Genomic DNA, 12863 nt, shown 5'->3' on the forward strand with positions numbered 1-12863 from the left:
ATATTTACAAATGTTTGCATTTTAATGTTCTCCAGTACTAATACTGAAGCAGGTGTGTGTGTGTTAAAAAGATAAATTCTATTTTTATTGTTCAATAATTATGTACGGTTGGATCCAAAAGCCACCTTGCATAAGCAAAGTGGCACGCCAATCCTGCCCCATCCCACACTGTTGCCCCACAAGAGCGGATTTTTAGAAGTTGTAGAGAGCTGCTGTGGAGAGGAAAGGGAAGTCTGTGCACCATCCAGCCACTTCATAGGCCCCATTCAGAAGACACTTTAAACCATGGCTTTAACCACGGTGGTTAAGCCAGAAAGCCAGGCTGTGTTTAGAAGACACCTTAAACCATGGCGAATAAGACTTTTTACCTTAGTCACCGTGGTTAAAGCTGTGGTTTAAGGTGACTTCTGAACATGGCCCGGCATTCTGGCTTAACCACCATGGTTAAAGCTGTGGTTTAAGGTGTCTTCTGAACAGGGCTGTGGCGGTACCCACCTTTCTGTCCCTTAGGTATGTCTGGTTTGTATGTCTAGTGAGTGCGGAATGATTGACTGAGTGGGTGTGGCTAGTGATGTGGTGAGAGAGGGGGAGGGAGGAGTATAAATAGGTTGGCTGAGGGGATTGTGAGTTCAGTTGTTTTGAGGTTTGGTTTTAGTCTGGGAGTTTTAGTCTAGCTTGTGCTTTGTGAGAGTGTTTGGTGTGAGGAGTGAGAAGAGATAGAATTTTAAGGAACGTGGGATTATGTTCTCTCACATATAGGGGAGAGGTTGTGTTGTTTTTACCCTTTCCTCAGGCTTTACAAGAAGTGGCACTCGGCCTGAGAAGGCAAGGCAGGGCCTTCTGAATGAGGTCAGTGCCGTCGCAAGGGCCGTTGTCTCATTTCAGTGATGTGCATGAGAAAGGTTTGTTCTTAACACCAGTGGCCTTAAAAGTGTTCCACTTTGGTTGGGCAGCCCCCAGTAAGTGGTAAAAGAACTTAAGTTGTGGATGCATATTGCAGAACAAAAAGTAACACAAGGCCTGCTCAGGATTCATGGAATGGAAGCAATTAACAGACACTCTAGAGCAGTGGTTCCCAAAGTGGGCGGTACTGCCCCCTTGGGGGCGGTGGGATTGCATAGGGGGGTGTTAAGAGGCAAAAGGATGGCAGGGGGCGCTAACAGGCAAAGGGGCAGCAGGGGGGCGCTCGAGGTGGTCTCTCCAGAAGGTCCTAAACCCAGGGACCGAGCAGCAAAGAGCAGCAAATTCAGCTGCTCTCCCCACACAGCTCCTGCTCAGGAAGGACTTTCTCACTCATGCAGCCGCTCTTTCCTCCTATCTCAAGCCCACAGCGGCCCCACAGGAGGCAACAGAGCAGAAACAGTGGCGAATTAAGCTGCTCTGCCCACTCTTCTCCTGCCTAGGAGGGCCCAGGTCTTCTTTCCTGCTGGAGCCACCGCCGCCCTCTCTCTCTCTCTCTCTCTCTCTCTCTCTCTCTCTCTCTCTCTCTCTCTCTCTCTCTCGGCCAGAGCTGCTCCCTCCTATAAGCTGCCCCGGCAGACCTCTCATGATAGTTGCTGTACAAGGAGGGAGCAGCAGTCCTGCGGCAGAGAGGAAGGAGCACGCGGAGGATGGCGGGCGGCAGAGCAGCTGCCAAGGGTGGGGAGCAGGACTGCTTGTGCTGCTGCAAGGTATCACCAGGCTCCTTTCCCCCGTCAGGAGTTGCAGGTTGGGGCTATCTCCCCTCTGAGCTGCTGCCCTCCTGTCCTAATCAGCCCGGCAGCTATTGTGAGGCTTGGGGGGAGGGGGGTTGGAGAGAGAGAGAGAGAGATGCTGTGAGTCTGTGTGTCTGCTCCCATCCATCCAAAAAATCTGGACTACAACAAGATTTGGAGAGAAAAGAAAAGGGGGAGGGAGAGAGAATTGCAATTCCCCAGGTCCTTCCTGGCTAAAGAAGATTCAGCAGCACCTTTTCCAGAATGCTTGCTGAAACAATCCCTATCTGCCCTTGCTTATTTCAGGTTGTCCAACCCCCTTTTTTCAAACGTTCTTTTGGTAAACATGGTATGTGTGTATCTTGTGTCACCATAAAAACAGAGCTGCAGCACAATCCTAAGTATGTCTACTCAGAAGTAAGCCCCACTGAGATCAATAGAACTTACTCTGAGGTAAATATGCATAGGATTCAGCCTGAAAACGAAGAGAGGGTGAAGAAAAGAAAGGAGAAAATGAATTGTAGAAATAGAATAGCAAGGTAACTGTGGGATATTTAACCATATTTAAAGACAATATCTACAGTAAAATTAGTGCCCCTCTACTTCAGTCCCAGCCAGGTTTTCCATAGGAAAGCTCTGTACCAGGTGGCAGATAATTATTTTTAAATTTTAATTAAAATACATTATCCTTTCCTATAACAAAATGGTGCTTACTCCTAAGTAAGTGTGTTCCACTGAAGAAGGAAATCCTATTTGATTCCTGTATTCATGCTAGTGTGACATGATAAGTTAAAGGCACAATTTTATGCATGTTTAGACAGAAAAAAGTTCGTCAACTCTTAAAATCCCCTCTAAATGGAAAGCACCCGCCCCAGGCTTGCCGAGGGAGGGAGGGAAAAGAGAGCTGAATACTGGCGGGGCACACCAATTGGATTTTGAATAAAGTATTCAATTAATTGCTACTGTTTTGAATTTTATTGTTATTATCTTCCTTGGTGGGTCGTTGAAAACCGCTCTTCTGAATAATGATTTTTATAGTGTAGGGTAGGGGGCGCTGGGCATGAGTTTGTGGAACCAAGGGGGCGGTGTCCTGGAAAAGTTTGGGAACCCCTGCTCTAGAGGCACTGGTGCACTACATCAGAAGTAGAGGTTTGCCACATGAAGTCACTAGCATGCATATGGCATGTAGACACACATACCTATATGTGCTACCTTTTCCTGTAGTGGGAATATAGCATTGTTCTAAAAATATAGTGGACATACAGTTGGATAACTAACTGGCTAAATGTTTTGAGACCTTGTAGTAAATACTCACGCACACACTGAGGGTTGAGGGTTGAAGTGACCGGAGCCACTCGAGTGAGTTTATTGAGCATACACAGAGTTTAAGTAGGAAAATCTCTCCTCCTTCTTCCCCCCTCCCTCTCAGCCGAAACTCCTTTGATCACCCTGCTTGTACCCTGAATCCACATCTTTAATCCCCTCTGTTTGCTGAGTTAGTCTGCCTTGGTTGTTGATTCCGTGTTAGTCACTGGAAGTCCATCAGGGCATGTCTAGGGTTGAACAATGGTCAATTAACGGGGAGGAAGATAACAGCAAAGCCCTGCTTCGCCCAGGCAGTCTTCTGTCAACGTAATTCTCCAGGCCTGTGCTGTAACACTTCAAGACCTTTGGTTTGTTAATATTTTCTTTGATCGTACACTTTTTGAAACATTTATTTCTGAAATTTTAAGCAATGTTTTTAGTTCTGTAACTCTGAAAATGAATATTTTCCCTTCAAAAAGTTGCACTGCAAACTGACATTAAAATGATATATCTTGTGGCTGCTGTGTCTTGGTGTTTCTTTCTAGTTGAGCTGTCAAATGCATCATAAATATAGGCAATAGTTATAGTCAGGCAAGTCTAGAAAAGTATGCTCAGATTCTAATTTTAGCTGTCTTCTGCTTGAAAGAGGACTTTGAAAACATCAAACTAACATTACTCTTAAATGTTTTGAATATTGGTGGCAATGCATTTCATACCTACTGCTTAGGTGTTCGTTACTTACTCATCTGTGGGCTGCTTCACACGGACACTTTTAACATAAATAATGCATAGGGCGAGAAGGTGAGCATTATCTTGTGGACAATACAGCACAAATATGTTTATTTTCATTACATGGGATGGAGCACTGCACAATTTTTTAATTATTATTTTTAAGATATGGAGGCAATCCTGTCTGAAACAATCCTATATGGGAACAAAATTATATATACTTCCTTTGCGCTAAACAGTGAAGGATGGGGAGGGGCGCATATATAGCGTATTTGCTGTGCAATCCTGTAATTTCTTAAGCCGTTACTATTGGAATTTTGTGGAGGGATGCTATTATTAAGCTAGTCCTAAAGGAGGATAATAGAACCCCCAATTTCACATCATATACAATGGATAGAGTCCCCCAACTTCTGGACGTACAAGATACCTTGCCTTTTGCCCATGCAGGGAATCCTGAGCCTGCAGGGAATGGCAAAGCCGCCTCCTGCACATGCATGGATCTTGCCAGGTGTGGGCCTTTGTGTTAACACTAGAAACTTTGGATAGGGTCCTGTCAAAACTGAGCCCTTTAAAAATTGTTTTCCGTGAAAGAGTGAAGCACATGTTAAGACTTCTCCATTGTAATCAGTGGGGTTTTAAAACTACTTAATTTGGGCTGGACCATTGTCCTGTCCTGTGTCTTCAACTGGCCAATTCAGTTTAATGTGACTTTTTTACTTTCAGTATTCCTAAAAATTGCAAAATGTATTTATTTTAAAATTTATTTTTAGTAATAGTAATACAAAATGTGGAGGCAGTGACAAACTTTGTATTTCTGGGCGCAAAGATTACTGCAGATGCTGAATGCAGCCAAGAAATCAGAAGACGTTTACTTCTTGGGAGGAGAGCAATGACGAATCTTGATAAAATAGTTAAGAGCAGAGACACCACACTGACAACAAAGGTCCGCATAGTTAAAGCAATGGTATTCCCCGTAGTAACCTATGGCTGCGAGAGCTGGACCATAAGGAAAGCTGAGCGAAGGAAGATAGATGCTTTTGAACTGTGGTGTTGGAGGAAAATTCGGAGAGTGCCTTGGACTGCAAGAAGATCAAACTAGTCCATACTCCAGGAAATAAAGCCAGACTGCTCACTTGAGGGAATGGTATTAAAGGCAAAACTGAAGTACTTTGACCACATAATGAGAAGACAGGATACCCTGGAGAAGAGGCTGATGCTAGGGAAAGTGGAAGGCAAAAGGAAGAGGGGCCGACCAAGGGCAAGATGGATGGATGATATTCTGGAGGTGACAGGCTTGAACTTGGGGGAGCTGGGGGTGGCGACAGCCGACAGAAAGCTCTGGCGTGGGCTGGTCCATGAAGTCACAAAGAGTCGGAAGCGACTGAGCGAATAAACAACAACAAAATACAAAGTGTATTATTAGGTAGTGTCCAATGGGACCATTGCACAAGCAGCTCCTCCTTCTGATTCTGTTGCTCAAGCAGGACCCACTGCTTACACAATGGAGATTTAATGCTAGAAGCCCTGAAATTAGTGGAAATCTGGACAGGTCAGTGAAGTGTTTCTGCTTGTTTCTAGTTAGTCCCGGAAATGCTAAATCTCGTTGCACAAACTCTGGTTCTTGCTTGCGGAACAGAATCAGCAGGGGCGCGGCGCCCTGTTGGATACTTCCCATAATTTCTAACTTTATTAAACAAAAGTTTAGAGGTAGGATTTGCTGCTAACTTGGGATGAATAGACTTTTACTGTTTCCACTTCAATGCTGTTTCTGAGTCCAGTCAAGCACGGCAGCGCTTTTCTGATATGAAAAAAGCGTAGTATAGAGGGTGGCTCTTATTTCATTCTTCTAGCTCTTTTAAAGCTAGGAGGGATAGCCTGGATTAGTCTGATGCTCTTCCCCAACCCAGTGAAAAGCTGTGCAGAATTTCTCCTGGGCTGGGCAGTCTGCTGTGGGGGTGCTCTCAGGCCTCCTGAGCCTGGCTATTAGTTATATGAAAGTAGAACACTGTTGTAGTACCACCAAGAAGCTAGCAGGCAGAGAGGGAAGTAGCAGGAGGTGCTGGGTTGGAATGGGAGCCAACGGGCCTGGGAAAGTTGAGCAACCACCTCAGACTTGTAACTATTTACAAGGCTACCATACAAGGTGCAGTGAACTTCTTTTTCCATAAGGTTAAAAAAAAAGGCTTGCATAACACATCTGAGCTCTTGATGAATGGCTCTAGCTTTTTACCTAAAGTGGATGGCTGTGATAGAATTTATTTCTTTGTTTCATGTCATTTCCATTTTCTTTTGCTTACTGTAATCAATTAACAGCGTGAATAAAGTACATATTTTTCTTTTGCATAATGGTTAGGAGTGATTACAAAATCAATACCCCCATTTTCCATCAGTAATGTTTTCTTGCTTTTATAGTTATACTCAAGAAGCAAGGTTGGCTGAAGGTAGACATACTAATGTATACATGTTACTTTGGACATCATCCTTCAGAATATTTGACTGTTGTGGGCTCACACTAAGGATGAAGTTAATCATTACCTTTTGAAATATTTTATAAAAGCTTTACAATATTGATCTCTTTTGAAGAATATCTGCATTCTCGGGTAACATGCGATAGCCAAAAAAGAAACTTGAATGAGCATAACCATGCTTGGTGTGGTTGGTCGGCCGGATTTTATGTTACTGCTGTATTTTAGTAATCCTTTTACATACAATTATTTCTTGCCTGGATGGTGGGTGGGGTGGGAGTGGAGTGCCATTTTTCTTGACACTCATTTATTGTTATGTTATATGAATTATAAAGAAATTGATTCTTTAAAAAAAGGTGTCTTAAGAGCTGTGTGGACAGCATAAAATGTGCCATTAATAAACTTAATTCTTTCTCAGATATTCTGAGCTTCGGTTATTGGGCGGTATAAAAATGTAATAAATAAATAAATAAATAAATGTAATGTATTAATTTGTCTTTTTAAAAATGGTAGTAAGTTTTCTCTTAGACCTAGATCTGATTTTATTTTTTATTTAAGAACAGTTCTATGCAAGCATTCTGTTTAATTTGTTTATCTTCTAATGAAGATTATACAGCACACTTATTAATTTGTTTATTTGTTTATTTAGTTACTTCTTCCCCCCTCCATTTTTTCTTTTCTCTTTTCTTTGTATTATTCCTCCCCTCCTTAAAATTGTATTAAATAATTCTATATAACAGCTGTTTAGACATCAATTGTTAGAGGACTGATCACTTGTTACATTAAAATAATAATAATAAAAAAAACTTCTAAAGCAAACCATCCAGTCAGCTGATTGCCAGCAATTAGCTGTGCTTACTTTGGCAACTGGACTTACTGCTTGATTAGACTCTACCACAGGGCCATCTGCCTTTTTAGTGTAGACTCATAAAACCACTCTCAGCATGTTGGCTTTAACTTTATGGAACCTTAGTGACCTGGTTTGGATAATCGTATCTCTGCTTATTTAACAAAGATATGCATGAACATTTTGCCTAGACACATGACTCCTTCACTCCTCCCTTCGTGATAAGTTGTGATTAAACCAAAAAGTCTCTAATTAACTGGGAAACTATGATTACCAGCTTTGGAGCAAGCCAGGATCTTAACCCAGCTTCAAAATGCAATTTGAGACCCTGGCTTGGTCTGAAGCTGATAACTATAGTTTCCTAGATCTTACAAAACTGAAAATTATGGTTAATCGTAGAGTCCCTGGTTTAATTGCAGTTTGCCACGTTTATTGAACTTGATTGGGTTACATGCACTTAATTCAGTGTTGAACTTTGGTTCATCAATAATAATAATGATAATAATAATTGTATTTATTAGAATTTCTTAGTCGGCTTTCTTTTTTTAAAAAAGGAAACGGACCTTACAAAAGTTATTAAAATATACAAAATATTAACTAGCTAAAAATGGTTTCCATTAAAAATGGCAAGAGATAATACCGGGAGAGGTGGGCAAAATTCCAGCCTTGAATTGGGTTTGGATATTCTGAACATGGTATCTCAGAACACAATTGGAATAGCAGCTCAGCTCCCCTGAGCAGAAATAGTTTGGTGGAGTATCCTTTTGATGCCATGGATCTTACAGTTTCTTGCAGGACTGTTATTGAAAAAAATGGCATTTTTCTGTTATGATACACCTATAGCCTAGCATACTTCAACTCACCTGTTTTTAGCAATATAATTTATTAGGTCTTGTGTGTGCTTGTTTAGGAAATCTTTCAAAGATATTGCTTTTGCATGGCAGTGCACAGAAAAAGTACATAACAAACATAATATATGAAATACTCAAAACACCCACACTACTCTCTTTAAAATGAGTAGTAAACCTTTATCTGGATACAATAATTAATAAAATGCAGATTGAAATAGAAACAAGTTAAGAGTTCTCTTAAAAACCAACAGGGGCCATTTATACTTCCTGGGGAGGGCATTCCACAAGTATCACTACAAAAAAGCCCTATAAGAACATAAGAGCTCTGCTGGATCAGACCAAAGGTCCATCTAGTCCAGCACTCTGTTCACACAGTGGCCAACCAGCTGTTAACCAGGGATCCTCAAGCAGGACATGGTGCGACAGCACCCTCCCACCTATGTTCCCCAGCAACTGGTGTATAGAGGCTTACTGCCTCATCTGTGATACCTGTCTAACCTAACAGCTTTTGTTGACAAGACAGAAAATAGGGCCTTAAAAACTGATTTTAGAGCTCTGGCACACTCATAAAGGTATCAGTGATGGCAATTTGACTTGCTCACTGGTGCTGCTGCTGCTGCTTCACAGGGAGAAAGTCCAGGGAAGAAATGTGTTGCTATGATTTTTGCTTCAACCTACCTGACGGGCATGTACAGAAACCAGCTTATGTGTGCACATCCCAAGCTGGATGGGACATAGCATGTATGATTTTTTTTCTAGACCAATCCAGGGCTATGCTGATTTTCTGAGGATCAGTTTTTTGGGAGAGGAAGGGAGGGGGACAAGTTGGATTCAGGCTTCCCCTCCTTCCTTTCCAGACAACTGTCTTGCAGGATTTCAGGTCTTTAAAAATGTCCCTTGCTCATCCATCCTGAGCTGCTGTACATGTACTGTACGTTGTTGGAATGGTCCCACTGTCACTCTGCCAGCGTCAACTGCATTTCTACAGCAAGATACATTAAATGTCTCCTAAACAATGTCCATTTAAGAATTGAATGGTGAGTAGGTAGTTTATAATGAGCATCAATATACCTTCAGTAGCTGTCTGCCAGCAATGTTTATATGAATTATATGGAGGCCTCTAGAGAGAGTTACTTGCAGAAAATAAGAAACATCAAGTGTTGGTGCCTGTGGAGTATTTCTTTCTGTATTTTATTTAAGAAATGTATTTGTTTAATAGACTGGGGTTAAAAAAAGTCAGGTATATTAATTGGGATTTGGTAGTGGGACCCAGGTGTTAGGAATCATTTGGATTGATTTTAATCATAGTATTAATTACCAGGCAGAAAGCCTCCATTTACGTTATTGATTTTAATCAACCGTTTCTATTTGTACATGGGTTAGTCACTAGAGGTGCATTCTGCGGTTTATCATTCAGCTGAATAAGGCTTCTACATTCTGTTTGCAATTCCTATGTTGGTATAACAATCTACAGCCATGGAAGAGTAGTACTGGACATTTATTTAAAAGATTTCCACTCAGAACATAATGTTGGCAAGCCCAGATGCCCATTTACACAAAATGACAACCCATACTCAAGGTTGAGTATGGGTTGATTGTGGGTTCAATAAAATGTTGGTTGGGTTTTGGTTGTTGTTGAGCTGTGCATTGTCATTGAAACATGGGTTGTTGTGTTGTGTTTTTTAACCATGAACAACCCACGAAGAGAACTCAGGCTTTGCTGTTGGGTTGTGAATTGTGGGTTCATCATGGTTAACAAGCCATAGTTTGTTAAAGTGGCTGGGTTTACATAATGCAGCAACCCACATTTCAGCAAGTCATGGATGAACAACAGCCCACACACATCCTTGAGTGTGGGTTGTGTTGTGTGAACCCAGCAATTCAACAAACAACTCATGGTTCAGCAACCCACACTCAACTTCTGTGTGGGTTAGCATATTTTGTGAACACCACCTAGCGTTGAACATCTGATCCCATGCAAAGGTTTTGCCTCCATAAAAATGTGGAGTACTTTGGATTAAATACGTATGTTTTAGCCTTTGCAGAGTTTAATTCGATTTTTAATATGTTCTAGCTTAAAAGAATCTATACTTCATTTTTATTTTCTTTGAGAACAAATATGTTATGAAATTTAGATGTAAACAGTTTTTGTTTTTATATAAGCACGTATTGTGTAATTTCTACTTCAGGAAACTTGGGTCGGCTTTTCTCCATATAATTACTAGGAAACAACTAGTATTTGAACACTGTTATTAACTTGGGTTAAGTTTTTGTTTGGCAAGCATGGTGAAAGTTACACAGACAAGATATTCTAATTATTTCAAAGGATTTACATATTAAAGGCCTGTTATGGATAGAGTAATGAAACACTATCGTTCTGTTTCAGACATTAGCAGAATATACACTGTGCGATCTAGAAATTTGTTGACAATAATTATTAGGAAAACTGTTCTTTCCCTCAGAGCAGCCTGTGATGTTTGATAATATTTTTAGGCACTTTGAGAGTTTACTTGTTGGAATGCAGAAAGTATAAAATTTAGATACTTTACATACTGAAATTAGGCTTACTTAACTAGCTTAAATAAAGCAGCAACACAGCAATGCTGTGTTGTCATCCCAATAGAGGGCATGCAAACCCAGAGCAGGGTGGCATCATGTCCAAGTACTTCAAAACATGAGGCATTACAGGGGAGAGGGGAAGAGACAAGGGCTCCTTGCTTTCAGTGGCAGCCATGTGACTCTTGTAATGTCTAGTTCCATCCGGACTGCTACTTCACATTCATTAGAAGGGAACATGTTAAAGATTTCAAGTGTATCCAGTTTATCCCAAAACAGGACTTTGCCTAGTAGCCGAAAGACACATCAAAGAAGGTGCCAGGTGCTGCAGAGCAAGGATACTACCACCAAAAAGGCCCTGTCTCCTGAGTGCGCCTGCAACAACAATGCCAATTTACAGTAATGTGCTTTGCAGATTTCATTTTTAACCATACAAAATGTGTGGTTATATGTACCTGAATTCTTCATAGAGCTGTCTTTCCAGAATGCCTGAGAAGTCCTTCATATAATGCAAGCCAGCAAAGGTCACAAGCTGCTGGGACCTCTCCCTCCCCGCCCCCCTCTAAATTGGTAAGGGAGCAGTTGCAACTTCCTATAGCTAGAAATGGTGTCTAAATAGTATCATAATACCAGATGTTAGTTTGGTTTCCTATAATGTATGTTTCATAATTGTGTAATCAGTAGACTGAAATTGTAGGCTGCTAAATGTATCCCTGCAGAATGTGTGTTTTTTTTAAAAAAAAAATGCCAGAATTCTGTACATTTTATTGCCTCGTAAGCATGGGCGTAGTCTTATCTTATAATCTAATATCTTCAATTTTAATGTTCTTAGAGCTGTACTGAGATACAAGACTGTCTATTAAGGACTCTAATAGACACAAATGAAAATGGAAAAGGAATGAGGGGAGGGGGGAGAGGAAAGTAAGCAAACTCTGTACTTGTTCTTAAAGTTACATAACTGATTGTGATCAGCTGGAGTAGTGCTGAGGCAAGAGGTCTTGGAGTGGAGGAGTTAGAATGGCAGGTGGGCTTTATTTATTTTATGTACTGCTTCCCATTTTAAAAATCATGACAAATTGTAAAACAATAATAACGTTATCAAAGCACAACAACAAATGTTCATGGTTGGTAAGAGCCAGGGTAAACAAATACATTTTTAGTAATTGTCAAAAGCGCATGCTGAGTGGTGCCTGATGTATTGCAGAGGGAGATCATTCCAGAGGGAAGGTGCCAACACAGAGAAGGCTCGCTGCTGTGTTGCTACTAGGTGGGACTCTTCAGGATGTGGCATGAATAGCAAGGCTTCCCCTGAGGCTTATAGTGGTCTAATGGATCTATGTAGGGGGAGTCGGTCTTTTGGGTAACTTGGCCCTAAGTTCTTTAGGGCTTTATAGTAAACTGGCAGCCAGTGCAGCTCTTTCAGCAGAGGTGTCATGTGCCCATAGCAATGCATTCCAACAGCCTAGCTGCAGCATTCTGTACTAGCTGCATCTTCTGAATCAGCCTCAAGGGCATCCCCGCATAAAAAGCATGACAGTAGTCCAGGCTTGAGATAACCAGTGCATAGATCACAGTGGTTAAAGTATACATGTCCATGGTAGTTGGCATACCAGCTGAAGTCGGCAAAAGGCATTCCTCGCCATGGAAGTCACTTGGGCTTCTAATGACAATGATGAATCTAGGAGCACTCCTAAACTGTGAAATCATTTTCTTTCCTCTCCCCAAAACACAAACAAGTGGACATGGCTGCTGATGGAAAGTTCATTCATTTACAATCTCAAGCCTGGAGAGGGCTGCTAACATTGCATTGGGGGTCTCAACAAAATAGCCTTAGTTTTGTAACGGAACCATCTGTGTGACTGAGTGAGTGAGAGAGAGATCTGAAGTTGTGTTTTGTTTTGTAATTACAGCTAATCAGGAATGTGGGGGGTGCTTGCTAAAAAGGTGTGCATGTCTTCTAAATGCATATCTGTACTGCATATCTGGTGCAGGCCCACAAGTCCTAGCAGATATATTCAATTAGTGTACTCCTATGTGCATTGATAAGCTAACAGCCTGACTAACCTTATAGAACATAGCCTTTTGTAACATGTTTACTTCTTGTCTCATTTTCAGAAGGTTTACAAGGCTTAATGTTCCATTATTTGAAAGGCCAGTCTGGTATAGGTAAATTGCAAGTCAAGACATCAGTATGTCAGGATTCTAAATGTATTACAGCAGTCACCATGGCAGGCATTCCACATCCATGTGCAGACATGGAAGTACCGTTACAGTATACAATATTTACATGCTAGAGTAACAGGAAATTATAACCTGGAATTGCGTTATAGATGCATATTCATGGACTGAAAATGTACAAAAATAGCAGGATGGTGTAGGGGACAGGGAGGAAGGCAGCCTGATGACTAATTGGCCA

The 12863-nt window shown here is 41.3% G+C and overlaps 1 protein-coding gene across 1 annotated transcript in view; it reads left to right on the plus strand.

Annotated features, from left to right (window-relative positions):
- Nucleotides 1-12863, plus strand: part of ASCC3 (activating signal cointegrator 1 complex subunit 3) — a 255779-nt gene that overhangs the window by 44126 nt on the left and 198790 nt on the right. The gene's annotated exons all lie outside the window — the stretch shown is intronic.

Source organism: Elgaria multicarinata, chromosome 4, assembly GCF_023053635.1.
Source record: "Elgaria multicarinata webbii isolate HBS135686 ecotype San Diego chromosome 4, rElgMul1.1.pri, whole genome shotgun sequence".
Classification (NCBI taxonomy): Eukaryota; Metazoa; Chordata; class Lepidosauria; order Squamata; family Anguidae; genus Elgaria; species Elgaria multicarinata.